The 18,064-nt window shown below is 41.3% G+C and overlaps 1 long non-coding RNA gene across 1 annotated transcript in view; it reads left to right on the forward strand.

The window, feature by feature from the left end:
- Positions 1-2,714: 2,714 nt before the first annotated feature.
- The window catches only part of LOC109679257 (uncharacterized), a 33,099-nt gene continuing 17,749 nt past the window's right edge, over positions 2,715-18,064 (forward strand). Inside the window, exon 1 of the long non-coding RNA XR_012446019.1 lies at positions 2,715-3,016. This is a non-coding gene — a long non-coding RNA (uncharacterized lncRNA). The remainder of the gene's footprint in view (positions 3,017-18,064) is intronic.

Consider the following 18,064-nt stretch of genomic DNA (forward strand, 5'->3'; position numbering starts at 1 on the left):
GTTGGTAAATGTCAAAGCCAGATCAAATTATTCCATGGTAGAACTATTTCAGCACAAGAATAACACTTATTTTAACAGAAGGATAGCACCATTTCATGTGCTCAGGTTGAATAATAACTGTTTTGAAGGATACTCAACTTCAAAGGACATTTGACGAATCTTTGGCCAGCATCTTTGATAGGTGGCAGGCCCTCTATTTACAGGAAGCCTCTTCTTAGTGTGTGTGTACTTTATTTATAAAGCAAAATCATCTTTAATATTATACTTTTCATCAGCAAGAAAGAAATGAGAAACAGTTTGCAGGCTGAGGGCCAAGAGTGATTAGTACTCTTCAGAGAAGTTCTGAAGACTGACCTTCCTTCCTAGGCACACCTTTTCATGATTCCCTCTACCTTTTGGAGCAGATGGTGAAGATTCCAGTCTGCACACGCAGAGATGGGGAGGAGGGGAAGGCATGAAGCACAATGTGACAGAGCAGAGAGAACGTGCACAGATGGAGTACCAATTTGGGCTCTTTCATTCATTAATTGTGGAGACTTGGCTTAATCTCTGAGGTCCTGAATCCTCCTTTATAAAATGGGAATGATACTGTTTTCCTCAGAGCATGGTTGTGAGGACTAAATGAGATTGTGTAAGCAAAGCCTCTAAAGTATTGCTTGGTGAACACCTTTAGATGACCCAAACAATAACAATGATGACAAATCTGGGCAGGTAAGATGGGCAGCACATCAAAGATTCAGTTTGAACCATTGTATGATGCCTGACACAAAAGAAAATGTTAGCTCCTTTCTCCTTCTTTCTGCTTTCCCAGGAGCGTTTACTCCCTCAGATAGAATCCTCTACCAACTGTACCTCAGGAAAGCATAGGGGATGGAAGCAATGACAGTTTTTAAAAGCCTTAGCTTGCCTTTTTGACCTAGTAATTCTACCTTTGAGAAACAGCTTAAAAATCACCTAAAAGAAAAAGTTACCTGTGTTAAGATGTTTACTATAGAATCATCTATGATAGTAAAAAGCTAACACTATCCAATAATGAGGCCAGTTCAATTATGGTATTTCAACTAAAAGGGTTATTCTGCAGTCATTGACTTGATAATTTCAAAGACTCTACTGTATAGTGGCATGGTAACTGTTCATGATTTTAAAAGATGTATGCAGAATAGTGTCTGTAGGATGATGTACTATGACACAGGTGTGAGTCCATATGAGAGGAACCATCAGGAGTTTCTGTCCCCAGGTCCTTCATTTTTTATCATCTGTACATGCTGGGCTTGTGTATTCTGAAGGGAGAGATTCTCTAACCTATTATAAATTAGTTTATGTTTTGACCAGTTGTGGATATTTATTATACAGAACACTCATAAAGGCCAGGATTCTTTGGAGAAGCAGAAATTGTGATGAATTTTTATAATGCATTGCAACTTTTGTTGATGAGGCCTATTGAATACATATTAATAGTAATTTACATCAGAATTCTGGAATGATCCTTCTGTCCCTGTTTACAATAAACATTAGCAATAATTTAAATTCAAATTAAATAATAATTAATAATAATAATTAATAAATTCGAATTTAATAATAATAATAATTTTAATTCGAATTAATTTAAATGAGCTTTTTCTCTTTTACTTTGCATGGGAAACATGAATTATTGTATATAGGATATTTAGAATGAAACCTGACTAAGGAAAATAATTAGTAAATGAGAGCTTGTAGGATTCTCATGCTTATTACATACAAGGCACTGTTCTGACATTAGTTAATGCAGATAGTCTTTACAACAATGCAGTGAGGAAGACAATTAAAGATGAGGAAACATGCATAGAGAAGTTAAATCACTTGTCCATGGGTACATCACCAGCCAGAGGCAGAGATGGAATTTCCCGGGGTGGGGGGTGGGGCAAGAACCAGGGTCTTGCTCCTCACCACAGGGCATGCTTATTAAGATAACAAAACTGCTGTCTACAGGGCTTCTGGAAAAGAAAAACAAGTGACCTGGTGAGCTTTTAGAGGAAAATGGTGTGAGTCCCTGGCCCCCAGGGGAGAGGATGATGAGAGCTAGAGAGGCAGAAGGAGGGAGCAAGTTCTGTGTATGTACCTTCATGGGGTGGAGGGAATGCAGACACCGGAAGTGGGGTGAGGGTTCGAGGGAACCTTGGGTAGCCTCATTGGTTTGTTGGTGGAGGGGCTGTGACAGCCCCTAAGATGAATGGAGTTAAAGTCACATGTGAATACTGGCAGACAAGGACACAGTGTGAATCATAGGGTCTGAGCCTTGTCTCTACTCCTTGGCTACTCTTCCCTTCTAGGACTCTGGAAGTGGAAGTTTCAGACATCATCTGAAACAACATATTCTTTTCCTCCCCTCATACAATTTAGAATAGTCAGTCAAGTGTCTTATCTTCTGCTGTCCCCCTGGCTTCTCTTCATAGATATTAGACCCCAGACAGAAATGTGTCCCAATGTGTCAACTCTCCCAGAGTCTGTTAGGGCTCTGCAGAGGCAATGCTGCCTTCTCCTCTCGACTCCCACTCTCCTCAGAAGCCTGCTAGCCTCCTACTCTGATTTCAGTAAGAAAGCAGGGACAGTGGGTTTGGGGTAACTGGGAAAGGGAAGCAGGAAGTCAGAAACTGAGCTCAGAACAGAGCTGCCTCTGGTGAAGGAGAGACTCTGGGAATCAGGGCCCAAATAGGAGATAGAGGTCAAGGGCAGGATCAGGGAAGCCCTGGTGTGGGAATTGAGGGGCAAGGCAAGGCTGAGGGACAGGAGCCAGGCAGAGACACAAGAACAACTGCTTTCCCCTTACTTCTCCTGGGAGCCATTCCAGACCAGGGCCACCCAGGGGCTGGGCTGAATAATGGAGTCCTCACCTGAGACCAAGGGGGAAGTTGGCATTGCAAAAACAAGTTGAGTCAGAAATGTGTGAGAGGCTGTAGTCTAAAAAAGAGAAGTCCAAAGTCAGGGGCCAGAAAGAGCTGTGGTAGTTGGACTGTGGAGCCAGGAATCTGAGAACCAGGTTTGAGAGCAAAAACAGCGGGTCCAGAGTAAACAGGATTGGCTAGAACATGTGTGCTCCTTATGGCTCCTTGTGGGGGGCCAGTGGGGCATGGTGGGAGCATGGGGTGACTGAATTTAAAGAGCCAACATAGACACCAGCATTCAGGAGGCCTGGAATCTATCTCATTCCTGGGAGCCTCTCTCAACAGCTCAGGCTGGGTGTGAGAAGTTCTAGGCAGGGTTTCCCCTGGACCTGGAGCTGGTGAATCAGGCTGAGTCTAAGGGACAGGGAAGGCTGTGTGGGAGATAAGAACAAATCCTAATGGGTACTTGGGTGGAGGGACAAGTCTGGGCGCTGGGGCCTGGGCTCTGTGTGGCCTGCATGCTCAGGCTTGTGGGAGAAAGTAGGGCTGGGAGAGAGGTTGGCTGGTGAATCACAAGTCCCAGATGTGGAGCACATGCCACAGGCAGATTTGGGCTGCTTGTCAGCAGATTTCACCACAGCCTGCATCAGTTGTCAGGCTCAGGTCACTGGCCCTGGTCCTAGCACAAAGAAAGTCTGAGAACTGGCTCCCTCTGTGAAAGGCCATAGAGTCCCACAGAATCACATCTGGGTGAGCAAAAGTACTCTCCTAGCCAGACTTCACAAGTTGATTTTATGACGCATCTAGGCAGAAGGTGAAACGCCCCAGTCATTAGCTCACTCCCCTTGTGGGTAAATTCTGCAATGAGTCCTTCATCTGAGCTGTGGAACATGTTTCTCTAGCACACACAGACCAGTCTGTCAGTGTACGTTTGGCTGCTCAGAAAAATCCTTGGCACCTGGGAGGGTGTCCCTGCTTCACCTCTGAGGCCATGCGCTTTCTCTTACAGGCAACTTTGCTGGCTTTTCCTGGAACAGGTCAGGACATAGGGACAATGTTATGGCTGGACTGTGTCAGACAGACTTAGAGCATGCATATGGATATTTAACTTTCAGCACACCATGGCCTCCAGTTGGCTTTATGTGCTCATTCTCTCTCTGTCCTAAATTCTAGCTTAACAGTACATGATTTAAGCTATTCTGTCCTAAAATAGGGCTTTGGCCACGTCTCCAAAGGAGGGCCCCTGAAGCAAATGTGGTGGGCTGACTGCCAAGGCTGGCAGAGTAAGATTAGTACTGGAAATAAACACAGGGTGTTTGCTTACGGATTCTTCTTCACCACCTCATGGATGAGTCAGATGACTTCTCACCCCAGATTCTGTTTTTAACCCACTTTCTTACTCAGGGGTGGGGGTGGGAGGATTCTGCAAAGTTTAAAATACATCCCTAAATTATATACTTTTGTCTTTTGTGTCTTAATGTACAATAGGAATCCTTTCCCTCTTTGAGGCAGTAGGGAATTATTTTTGGCCTTTTCAGACTCATTCTGTTTTCAGTTATCCTTGGTTGTGGAATGAGCTCTAGGAGTTAACAGGGTGACAATTCTCTGCCTGTGGGGTTTGGGACAAGGCAGTTCACCTCTGGAAGTTTCTCACTGGCAACATATAGAGACCCTGAGACTCCCTTGGGTAGGAGTGGCCATATCTCTAAGTATCCCTGGAGTCTGAACCCTGACCTTTGCCTCCCAGGCTTGTCATGACGGCCAAGTAGGTCACTTGTGGAAGTATTTTGAAAACTAAAGTGCTACATTCCTGGGAGGGGATATTGATTGCACCATGCCAAAAAAAAAAAAAGGCCTGTTTCTCCTTTGTTCAGCCTCCTCACAGTCAGTATTGTCTGCTGATGGTGTGCTTTTTTGGTATCCCAGGAAAATACTTCCCTCTGGTTTTCAGAGTTCCTGAACTCCATTTATAATACCTCTGTATCCATGCTGCTTCTTCTTTCCCCTCCTCCCAGAATGGTCCATACATTTGTTAATTATTTGTTTATTGTATGGTAAACATATACATAGAATAACATTTACTCTTTTGAGCATTCTTAGCTGTACAGCTCAGTGACATTAAGGAAAACTTACGCTGTTGTGAAATCATTGTCATGACACTATCCATCTCCTGAGCCTTTATCTTTTCTAAAACTGAAACTGTTCCCCATTGAGCAATAGCTCTCCACTTCCCTGTCCCCTAACCTGGCAACCATCACTGTTTTTGAGCCTCTGAGTTTGACTGCTGTAAGTATGTTGTCTAAGTGGAATCAAACAGAATTTGTGCTTCTGTGACTGGCTTATTTCACTTAGCACAATGTCTTCAAGGACCATCCAGGTTCTTTTTTTTTTTTCCATTTTTCTTTTATTATTCATATGTGCATACAAGGATTGGTTCATTTCTCCCCACTGCCCCCACCCCCTCCCTTACCACCCACTCCGCCCCCTCCCTCTCCCCCCCCCAATACCCAGCAGAAACTATTTTGCCCTTATTTCTAATTTTGTTGTGGAGAGAGTATAAGCAATAATAGGAAGGAACAAGGGGTTTTGCTGGTTGAGATAAGGATAGCTATACAGGGCATTGACTCACATTGATTTCCTGTGCATGGGTGTTACCTTCTAGGTTAATTCTTTTTGATCTAACCTTTTCTCTAGTACCTATTCCCCTTTTCCTATTGGCCTCAGTTGCTTTAAGGTATCTGCTTTAGTTTATCTGCGTTAAGGGCAACAAATGCTAGCTAGTTTTTTAGGTGTCTTACCTATCCTCACACCTCCCTTGTGTGCTCTCGCTTTTATCATGTGCTCATAGTCCAATCCCCTTGTTGTGTTTGCCCTTGATCTAATGTCCACATATGAGGGAGAACATACGATTTTTGGTTGTTTGAGCCAGGCTAACCTCACTCAGAATGATGTTCTCCAATTCCATCCATTTACAGCAAATGATAACATTTCGTTCTTCTTCATGGCTGCATAAAATTCCATTGTGTATAGATACCACATTTTCTTAATCCATTCGTCAGTGGTGGGGCATCTTGGCTGTTTCCATAACTTGGCTATTGTGAATAGTGCTGCAATAAACATGGATGTGCAGGTGCCTCTGGAGTAACAGTCTTTTGGGTATATCCCCAAGAGTGGTATTGCTGGATCAAATGGTAGATCGATGTCCAGCTTTTTAAGTAGCCTCTCCAAATTTTTTTCCAGAGTGGTTGTACTAGTCTACATTCCCACCAACAGTGTAAGAGGGTTCCTTTTTCCCCGCATCCTCGCCAACACCTGTTGTTGGTGGTGTTGCTGATGATGGCTATTCTAACAGGGGTGAGGTGGAATCTTAGCGTGGTTTTAATTTGCATTTCCTTTATTGCTAGAGATGGTGAGCATTTTTTCATGTGTTTTCTGGCCATTTGAATTTCTTCTTTTGAGAAAGTTCTATTTAGTTCACATGCCCATTTCTTTATTGGTTCATTAGTTTTGGGAGAATTTAGTTTTTTAAGTTCCCTGTATATTCTGGTTATCAGTCCTTTGTCTGATGTATAGTTGGCAAATACTTTCTCCCACTCTGTGGGTGTTCTCTTCAGTTTAGAGACCATTTCTTTTGATGAACAGGAGCTTTTTAGTTTTATGAGGTCCCATGTATCTATGCTATCTCTTAGTTGCTGTGCTGCTGGGGTTTCATTGAGAAAGTTCTTACCTATACCTACTAACTCCAGAGTATTTCCTACTCTTTCTTGTATCAACTTAAGAGTTTGGGGTCTGATATTGAGATCCTTGATCCATTTTGAGTTAATCTTGGTATAGGGTGATATACATGGATCTAGTTTCAGTTTTTTGCAGACTGCTAACCAGTTTTCCCAGCAGTTTTTGTTGAAGAGGCTGCTATTTCTCCATCGTATATTTTTAGCTCCTTTGTCAAAGATAAGTTGCTTATAGTTGTGTGGCTTCATATCTGGATCTTCTATTCTGTTCCACTGGTCTTCATGTCTGTTTTTGTGCCAGTACCATGCTGTTTTTATTGTTATTGCTTTGTAATATAGTTTGAAGTCAGGTATTGTGATACCTCCTGCATAGTTCTTTTGACTGAGTATTGCCTTGGCTATTCGTGGCCTCTTGTGTTTCCATATAAATTTAACAGTAGATTTTTCAATCTCTTTAATGAATGTCATTGGAATTTTGATGGGAATTGCATCAAACATGTAGATTACTTTGGGGAGTATTGACATTTTTACTATGTTGATTCTACCAATCCATGAGCATGGGAGATCTCTCCACTTTCTATAGTCTTCCTCAATCTCTTTCTTAAGAAGTGTATAGTTTTCCTTGTAGAGGTCTTTCACATCTTTTGTTAGGTTTACACCTAGGTATTTGATTTTGTTTGAGGCTATTGTAAATGGAATTGTTGTCATACATTCTTTTTCCATTTGTTCATTATTAGTGTATAGAAATGCTAATGATTTTTCTATGTTGATTTTATATCCTGCTACCTTGCTATAGCTATTGATGATGTCTAGAAGCTTCTGAGTAGAGTTTTTTGGGTCTTTAAGGTATGGGATCATGTCGTCTGCAAATAGAGATATTTTGACAGTTTCTTTACCTATTTGTATTCCTTTTATTCCTTCTTCTTGCCTAATTGCTCTGGCTAGGAATTCCAGTACTATGTTGAATAGGAGTGGAGATAGTGGGCATCCTTGTCTGGTTCCTGATTTTAGAGGGAATGGTTTCAGTTTTTCTCCATTAAGTATAATGCTGGCTGTAGGCTTGTCATATATAGCTTTTATAATGTTGAGGAACTTTCCTTCTATTCCTAGTTTTCTTAGAGCTTTTATCATGAAATGATGTTGGATCTTATCAAAGGCTTTTTCTGCATCTATTGAGATGATCAAATGGTTTTTGTCTTTGCTTCTGTTAATGTGGTTTATTACCTTTATTGATTTTCGTATGTTGAACCACCCCTGCATCCCTGGGATGAAGCCTACTTGGTCATGGTGAATAATCTTTTTGATGTGTTGCTGAATTCGATTTGCCATTATTTTGTTGAGGATTTTTGCATCAATGTTCATTAAGGAGATTGGCCTATAGTTCTCCTTTTTGGAGGTGTCTTTGCCTGGTTTTGGGATAAGTGTAATACTGGCTTCATAAAATGCGTTTGGCAGTTTTCCTTCCCTTTCTATTTCATGGAACAGTTTAAGGAGGGTTGGTATCAGTTCTTCTTTAAAGGTCTGATAGAATTCAGCAGAGAATCCATCAGGTCCTGGACTTTTCTTTTTGGGGAGACTCTTGATTGCTGCTTCAATTTCATTTTGTGTTATAGGTCTATTCAGGTGATTAATTTCCTCTTGGTTCAGTTTTGGATGATCAAATGTATCTAGAAATCTGTCCATTTCTTTTAGATTTTCAAATTTATTTGAATATAGGTTCTCAAAGTAGTCTCTGATGATTTCCTGGACTTCCATGGTGTTTGTTGTTATCTCCCCTTTTGCATTCCTAATTCTACTAATTTGGGTTTTTTCTCTCCTCGTTTTAGTCAGGTTTGCCAGGGGTCTATCGATCTTGTTTAGTTTTTCAAAGAACCAACTTTTTGTTTCATTAATTCTTTGTATGGTTTTTTTGGTTTCTATTTCATTGATTTCAGCTCTTATTTTTATTATTTCTCTCCTTCTATTTGTTTTGGGATTTGCTTGTTCTTGTTTTTCTAGGAGTTTGAGATGTATCATTAGGTCATTGATTTGGGATCTTTTAATCTTTTTAATATATGCACTCATGGCTATAAACTTTCCTTTCAAGACTGCCTTAGCTGTGTCCCATAGGTTCTGGTAGGTTGCGTTTTCATTTTCATTGACTTCCAGGAACTTTTTAATTTCCTCTTTTATTGCATCCATGATCCATTCTTCATTAAGTAATGAGTTATTTAGTTTCCAGCTGTTTGCATGTTTTTTGTCTTTACTTTTGTTGTTGAGTTCTACTTTTACTGCATTGTGGTCAGATAGTATGCATGGTATTATTTCTATTTTCTTATATTTGCTGAGGCTTGCTTTGTGCCCTAGGATATGATCTATTTTGGAGAAGGTTCCATGGGCTGCTGAGAAGAATGTATATTGTGTAGAGGTTGGATGAAATGTTCTGTAGACATCTACTAGGTCCACTTGATCTATTGCATATTTTAGATCTTGGATTTCTTTATTGAGTTTTTGTTTGGATGACCTATCTATTGATGATAATGGAGTGTTAAAGTCTCCCACAACCACTGTGTTGGCGTTTATATATGCTTTTAGGTCTTTCAGGGTATGTTTGATGAAATTGGGTGCGTTGACATTGGGTGCATACAGATTGATGATTATTATTTCCTTTTGGTCTATTTCCCCTTTTATTAGTATGGAATGTCCTTCTTTATCTCGTTTGATCAATGTAGGTTTGAAGTCTACTTTGTCAGAGATAAGTATTGCTACTCCTGCTTGTTTTCGGGGGCCATTGGCTTGGTAAATCTTCTTCCAGCCTTTCATCCTAAGCATATGCTTATTTCTGTCAGTGAGATGAGTCTCCTGTAAGCAACAAATTGTTGGATCTTCTTTTTTAATCCTTTTTGTCAAACGGTGTCTTTTGATGGGTGAATTAAGTCCATTAACATTAAGTGTTAGTACTGATAGGTATGTGGTGATTCCTGCCATTTAGTTGTCTTAGTTATTTGAAGGTTTGATTGTGTGTACCTAACTTGATGTTACTCTCTACTGTCTTGCTTTTTCTTATCCTGTGGTTTGGTGCTGCCTGCCTTTTCATGTTTAAGTTGGGTGTCACTTTCTGTGTGCAGGATCCCTTGCAGAATCTTTTGTAGTGGTGGCTTTGTGGTCACATATTGTTTTAGTTTCTGCTTATCATGGAAGACTTTTATTGCTCCATCTATTTTGAATGATAGCTTTGCTGGGTAGAGTATCCTGGGGTTGAAGTTATTTTCATTCAGTGCCCAGAAGATCTCACCCCACGCTCTTCTTGCTTTTAATGTTTCTGTTGAGAAGTCTGCTGTGATTTTGATGGGTTTACCTTTGTATGTTACTTGTTTTTTCTCTCTTACAGCCTTCAATATTCTTTCCTTAGTTTCTGAACTTGTTGTTTTAATGATGATATGTTGTGGGGTAGTTCTATTTTGATCTGGTCTGTTTGGTGTCCTGGAGGCCTCTTGCATTTGTATGGGAATATCTTTCTCTAGATTTGGGAAATTTTCCGTTATTATTTTGTTGAATATATTACGCATTCCCTTCGCTTGCACCTCTTCTCCTTCTTCGATGCCCATGATTCTCAAGTTTGGTCTTTTGATGGAGTCAGTGAGTTCTTGCATTTTCTTTTCACAGGTCTTGAGTTGTTTAATTAATAGTTCTTCGGTTTTTCCTTTAATTACCATTTCATCTTCAAGTTCTGAGATTCTGTCTTCTGTTTGTTCTATTCTGCTGGATTGGCCTTCCATTTTGTTTTGCAGTTCTGTTTCATTCTTTTTTCTGAGGTTTTCCATATCCTGGCTGTTTTCTTCTTTATTGTTGTCTATTTTTGTCCTGAGTTCATTTATCTGTTTATTCATCGTGTTCTCTCTTTCACTTTGGTGTTTATACAGTGCTTCTATGGTTTCCTTTATTTCTTCTTTTGCTTTTTCAAATTCTCTATTTTTGTTGTCTTGGAATTTCTTGAGTGTCTCCTGTACATTTTGGTTGACCCTATCCAGTATCATCTCTATAAAATTCTCATTGAGTACTTGTAGTATGTCTTCTTTTAAATTATTCTTGTGGGCTTCATTGGGTCCTTTGGCATAGTTTATCTTCATTTTGTTGGAGTCTGGATCTGAGTTTCTGTTCTCTTCATTCCCCTCTGGTTCCTGTACTAATTTTTTGCTGTGGGGAAACTGGTTTCCCTGTTTTTTCTGTCTTCCCGTCATTGTCCTTGGTGTTGTTACTGTCCCTGTACTGTGTGTAATTAGGTATTTTCTAGCTTGTAATAATAACAACGGTAATATTTAGAATGGAAGAGTGAGCTGAGATGGAAAGCAAGAAGTTAAAGAAAAGGGGAAAACAAATATACAGACAAGAGGGAGAAAGCAGAACAAGGTATCAGACAAGAGAGTTTCAAAGGTATAAACAGGGAGTGTTAGTGTACTAATCGACAGTAAGCTGAACAGACATTAGAGAGACAGAGAGAGGATTGAAAAACAAAGATAAAAAAATAAAAAATAAGTAAATGAAAGTAATATCTATATATAAAAATGAATTAAAATAAAATGGAAAATAGAAAATTAAAAAAAAAAACAAAACCAAAAAACTTCCAAGTTTATATGCAATGCAGTTTCAGTCTTAATAATTTGGGTGTCCGTCTCAATCTCCAGTCCTGGAGTTGGTGCCTCAGATGTTGTTCTGTAGTTGTCTCATCAAAGGGTATGCATAAAGTAGAACAAAACTACACACTCACACACACACACACACACACACACACACACACAAAAGCCCCACCAAGTGTCCCCAGTTCAAATGCAATTACAGTTTCAGTAAGTTTTTTGGCTTGCAGGTGTAATTCGGTTGTTCTCTCAGCAAAGGTAGGGAGAAAAAGAAAAAAAAGCGTCTGGAGACAGTTCTGCGAGTGGTATCTGCAACTGTGGCTTGCCTGCCTGCTGCTCTCAGCCTGTAGCTGGTGGCATTATTTATGCAGATCTCTGGGGTGAGCTAGCACTCACCTGGTCCCACAGGCTTTGTTTGCTCAGAGTTCTCCTGTGTGGGAGCCTCTGCTACAGGCTTTCCCCTTTCCAAGCACTGGGAAAGGTGACACTGCCCCCGCGTTGTCAGGCCTGCGTGTTTATTTACAGTTCATGTGGGAGCCCCTCTCCTCTGAAGTTTTCCTCCCACTGCCACTTTCAGCAGCTTTCCTGCTCCTGCTTACTGGGCGGTGCTGCTGCTCCTGCCAGCCGCCATGTTTGTTTACAGTTCACGTGGAAAGTGGGTCTTCCCTCTTCTCACAAGCTTTCCCACTCCTGGTTGCTGGGTGCGCGCCCCGCTCCTGCCAGAGGCTCTCCGGCCCGCCTGGCTTGTTTATTTACAGTCCCGAGAAGGATTCCCTTCCCCCAATCTTCAGCGCTCAGGGCGCCCCACCCTCTTTCCAGCGTGTCTTAACTGTTCTTATTGCTTATTACTCAGTTTCTCTTTTTTTTTTTTCTCGGGTGGAGGTCAGTCTGTCCAGGGGGCTATGCTGCTCTGGCCCAGGCTTGTCTGTGGGGCTACCGCAGTACCGTGAAGCTCACCTGGTCCGCGTCTTCCCAAGCCGTATGGGCGCCAGCCCCTGGCGGCCCCAGGGGCCCTCCTCGTTTCTCCATTTGACGTGAAGTGGAGATTCTCTGCACCGGCTGGAGATGTGGAGGGGTCAAAGTTATGCCTTTTCTCAGTGATTATGCCTGCAAAGTGTGTCTCCAGCGTCTCTCCAAGATTTCACTATAGGAGGCTCGCTTTCTGCTTCCTACCTCTAGCCGCCATCTTGGAATCTCCCAGGTTTGTTTTTTAACAAATTGAGAGATAAAGTTCTCAGAAGTTCTAAATAGCAGGTAGAAAAAACCTCAACATTTTCTCCCAGAAACTATTGTAAACTGGGGAGCAAAGGCCTTGTGGGCTATACGTTTCTTTCTTAGCTTAGGTGCTATGGTTACTTTCTTTTTTTTTCCCTTTATTATTCATTTGTGCATACAAGGCTTGGGTCATTTCTCCCCCCTGCCCCCACCCCCTCCCTTACCACCCACTCTGCCCCCTCCATCTCCCCCCCACCCCCTCAATACCCAGCAGAAAGTATTTTGCCCTTATCTCTAATTTTGTTGTAGAGAGAGTATAAGCAATAATAGGAAGGACCAAGGGTTTTTGCTGGTTGAGATAAGGATAGCTATACAGGGAGTTGACTCACATTAATTTCCTGTCCATGTGTGTTACCTTCTAGGTTAATTCTTTTTGATCTAACCTTTTCTCTAGTTTCTGGTCCCCTTTTCCTATTGGCCTCAGTTGCTTTTAAGGTATCTGCTTTAGTTTCTCTGCGTTAAGGGCAACAAATGCTAGCTAATTTTTTAGGTGTCTTACCTATCCTCACCCCTCCCTTGTGTGCTCTCACTTTTATCATGTGATCAAAAACGTGTATCTGTATCTTAGGCCTCAGGTAGGCAGAGGTTGACAGAGACTCCAACATGTGGTATGTAGAATTGAATAATACCCTTTGTTTCAAGTGTTTACTTCTTTCTGATGTTTACCTGTGGACCAAAGAACTCCTGTGAAAGATTGCTTAAACCATGCCTGTAGTTGGGGTTCAGGTATGTCCTGTCCACACTGATAATTTGAGGGATCCTGACTGCAGACAGGTTTCAAGAAGATAGTTTGTCCCTTTGATGGAGAAGTTACTGAAGGGCAAAAGTAACTGACGTGGTGAGCCAGAGCCAGGAGAGGGCCTGGGCACCAGAGGGAAGTAGCAGGGAGATCCCAGAACACTTTGGGAGGAGGGGACAGGTACCAACACTAGAATGGCTGCTTGACTAAGCTGTGCAAAAGCAAAGTTGCAGAGAGAAGCCACAAAGGGCAGGACATAGGCATTCTCTTCTTCCTATTGGCAGTGACTGGGGCCCCAAATGGTGAGGGTCAGGGCCTCAGTTATTGGGGTTGGAGAGAGGTGAAATCTAGTTCAGCTGAGGCAGTGCAGTGGCAGTGGTGGGGTTTTAAGGCACAGTGATGATGTAAAGCTGGCAGGAACACCAGCTCTCAGGCCTGGCAGAGGGTGCGTTAGCAGCTCTGGCTCTCATGGATACAGGGTGGAGGCCTGAGGAGACCTGAGCTATCTCATCTCCCAGGTAAGTCCCCCTCAGTGTCTCCCAGAAAGTCTTGAGGACAATTTCTTATGAGACTGTAATTGTTGACTGACTGGCTGGGGTACCATGCCAATGGGATTCGGGTCTTAATATGAATGGAACCCTTCTTGTACCTATTGGCTAGTTCAGGGTAGGAATCTCTGGGTTACTTTTGTTTCAATTTGTTACAACACAATTATCTGGTGTATTGTATTATCAATTCATTAATTTCATTTAATTGAAAATATTTTTTTCCAAACAGAGCTACAAAGTGCCATTAGATAGAGACTATCCACCTTTTTTGGCTAGATTATGATATGAGGGACTTTGAGGCTGGACAGAGCCATCATTAACTGTTCTCTGGATTTAGTCACGTTTTTAATGACACTGAGAACATAGGAAGAAAGAGAATCTTGAAACCTATGGGTTATAACTTTCCTGGGTGAGGTTCCTCTGATCAATCTTCACTTTAGAATGGCCATATGATTGAGGATTTCTGCTTCCTCCAGTGCTTTACTCACCATCGTCTTAGACCTAGGGGAAGCTGAAGAGTGTGTGATCAGAAGCGACATGTTTTCTAGAGCCATTCCTATGCCAGCTTCCTTCAAAAAGGTATTTGAGTATTTTTACATGTCATGTGAATGGAGTTTATGACTTTTGCCTCCAGGAGAAATCCCAAAATAGTTCCTTTCAGGGCAGGCACTGGGGGGCTGGGTACTAGGCAGGTCCCCATCCTTCCCTCGATGGGGTTTATGAGTGTCCTGAGCCATTGAAAACTGGGTTTGCCCATACAGAGATCACTTAGGGTAAGAAAATCTTGAGCTATGGATGGGCATTGGTCCTGCTGGTCCATGGATGTCTACATGGAGACAGTTGTTGGCTAGAGGGCCTCATCCATGGACAATGAGTGCAGTAGGAGTGGCTTAGCAGCACAGGTAACAAGTGCTGGCTGATTTTGGCTATTGGCTTTGTTCTCATGGGGTACCCTGATGCTGTCTACTGACACTGTCCACCTGGTGCAGGTGGGGTCAGCTCTTGGTGCTGCCTGTCATCATCATTGGCCATGCTAGTCCCAGAGGCTCTACTAGTTTTCCTCCTCATGCCATGACCATTGGGTGACTATACCAGTATTCTACTTTGAGGTTAGTCCAAATCTTCCTCCATTGTCTTTCAAACTATTTTTCAACTGTTTATTACAGAAATCCTCAAGCATACAGAAAAATGGAAAGAGCACAATCAAGATCCTTGTATTTACTTAGTCATCACAGAATAATTGCTAACATTTTGTCATATTTATTTTAATAGACCGTCTATACAAACCACTTCAAAGTACATTGTAAATTCTTCCCTTCTAAACACTTCAGTATTCCACATGAATTTCCTGTGAGTAGGGACATTGGCAATACCATTATCACACTGGAAAAAAATTAATAATAATTTACTTATACCTTCCAATTTAAATTTTATATTTGGAATCTTGGAACTGTCCCCAATATGAGTTTTAAAATTGATTTGTTAGTGCCAGCATTTACTCAGAATTAATGCATCACATTTAGTTCTGGGTTTTAATCTCTTTTATTCTAAAGCTATCCCACTTTTTCTTTTTTATTATGCTGGCATCTGAGGACCCAGGCTAGTTAAATGCAGAATGTCTTACCTTCTAATTTGTCTCATTTTTTGGGGGGGGTTACTTAACTTTAAAAAAATAGCCCTTATTTTCTGTAAACTGGGAATTAATTTTAAAGGCGTGATTAGATTTGGTTAACAATATTGATATGATGCTTATTTAAAAAAAAATGGGCAAACACAATGCTCTATTCCCTTAGGATATGCCATTTGAATTTCAACACCATATTCTCTCTTCTTTTCCTCTAAAAATCTTATTTGGCAAATTGCCTTTTTTTACTCAAAGCTATTACTACTGAACAATTTCACAAACCTATTTTGAGAGTCAAAATATGAGCATCTAGTCCTTGTCATTGTATTCTAGCCATGACAATCATAATCTTCTTTGAGGCAGTGCACAACTCTCTCCAGGGAGAGATGGAGCATAAGGACAAGCAAAAATGAAAAGCACCTTGATAAACATTTTAAACATCGCAGCTGTACATCTCTAAAGAACACCAGCTGTAGAGGAGGAAGCTTCTGAAAGAAGTAAGAGGAACACAGGACATGTCCCCAAGGTCTTGCTCCACCAAGTTCTAGGACACTTCAGAGAATACAGGTGTGTACATTCCTAGGTGAGTGTCACATGAAACACAGGACTCTGGTCCTTTCCCAACACAAGATCCCAAAGGATAAAGCTTCTTATGCATCTGGTTGCATTTATCCACTGTGCCACCATGCTTAACATTTTTTCCTTGACTTGGACCTTAGGGATTAGAAGGAATAATTATCTCACCACAAAATTCCTCTTGATTCTGACTGGAGTCTCATCTTACAGTAGTATCTCTCTTGTTGGGACTTTCTTAGTAGTCTCATGAATTCAGCTGGGAATGGACCAATGGTTTCCATTTCACAGGGGAAAAAAATCAGTCTTGGATGTTTTCTTTTTTCACTTCAACAAATGTTTTTTTGAACCTCATTGTACACCAGAAGGAGCTGGTTAGGCCCAGGGACTATGTAGGCTCAAGTTTGCTCAAGTTCACGTGTTGTTTATAGTGAAAAAGAAGAGATACACACAGATTTTTTTTTTTTTTGGTTTAAAAAGGAAAACTCAGGGCCTCACACTTGCTAGTAAGTGCTTGACCACTTGAGCCATACCGCCAGCCCTTTTTTTGGCTTTAGTTATTTTTAGGTAAGGTCTCCATTTTTGCCTGAAGCTAGTCTCAGGCAGAAACCTCCTACTTACTGTCTTCCATATAGCTGGGATTGCAGGTGTGTGCTATCACACTCAGCTTATTGATTGAGATGGGTTCTTGCTAACTTTTTACCTGGGCTGGCCTCGAACAACAATCCTATTGAACTCTGCCTTCTGAGTAGATGGATTGAAAGTGTGCCTGATTACAAATATATATTTTTACTATAAAATGATAGAGCTGATTATTAGGTGTTAAGGGGTGGAAACAGCTCTAACTTCTGGAGAATATGAGGTCTGAGCTAAGTCTTGAAGGATGAATACAGACAGACAGAAGAGCCTTCTTGGCTTGTTCACTATGGAATTCTTAGCTTCTAGCACATGTTAGCATCTAACCCATGCCTAGTTCGTGGTAGACATTCAATATAGTGAATTTACAGAAGAAATCTCAGTAGAGTCTTCTGATCCATATCCATTGCGCCACTGGCCCACAGAAATCTCAGTATCGGAAACATTGCAAGCACAAAACAGACACAAGGAACTGAGTACTTCAGAATTACTGAAGATTAATCCTTGTAGAGTCATAGAGTCCTTTGAAAAATTGATGGAAGCCCTGGTTCTTCTTCCTAGAAACATAAACACTCAAAATTTAACAGATGATTTTGGAGGGTATAGGCCCTCCTGAACCCTATGCACATTAAGGATTTCTGTTGGAGAGAAATTGGAACACTGAAGTATTTAAAATGCTTTAATTTTATTTTATTCTAAAGTAGGGAAAGGATGTTCTTATGGTTACTTTAGATACCCTGTGAAGTACGGGCTGAAGGGACATAAACCTGGAGCAGGTGGCTCATTGAAAAGGTTGCTGAATTAGGGGAGAGGCAGTGGAGAAGGAGGTAGAAGGGTGAATACTGTGCAGAAAATGTGTACACATGTATGCAAATGCAAAAATGATACTTGTTGAAACTATTCCAGGAATGGGGCGAAGGGGGACAAAGGAGAGTGATGAAGGGGGTGAATTCAAGTATGATATATTTGATACATTTTAAGAATTTTTGACATATCCTTTTTTTTTTTTGGGCGGTACTAGGGTTTGAACTCAAGGCCTCATGCTCGTTAGGTAGGTGCTCTTAGGTTTGAGCCACTCTGCCAGCCCAATTGTAAGAACGTTTGTAAATGCCACAATGTACCCCACCCAGCACAACAATAAAGGAAAAAAAAGGTTGCTAAATTAATTCTGTAGCAGATGATTTAGCTTGATTTAGGGGTGAGATTGAAGAATGGAGAAGAGTGGTGGGGTTAAGAATGCCTTAAGAGATAAAACTGAGCCAGGTGACGATGGCTCACACATGTAGTCCTAACTACTTGGGAGGCTGAGATAGCAAGGGTGGTGGTTCAAAGCCAGCCCAGACAAAAAGTTCATCTCAACCAATATCTGGGAGTAGTGGCATGTACCTATCATCCCAGCTAGGGAAGGAAGAATATTATAAAATAGGAGGATCATAGTACAGGCTGGCCTGGGCAAAAAGTGAG

Source organism: Castor canadensis, chromosome 1 (assembly GCF_047511655.1).
Source record: "Castor canadensis chromosome 1, mCasCan1.hap1v2, whole genome shotgun sequence".
Taxonomy (NCBI): domain Eukaryota; kingdom Metazoa; phylum Chordata; class Mammalia; order Rodentia; family Castoridae; genus Castor; species Castor canadensis.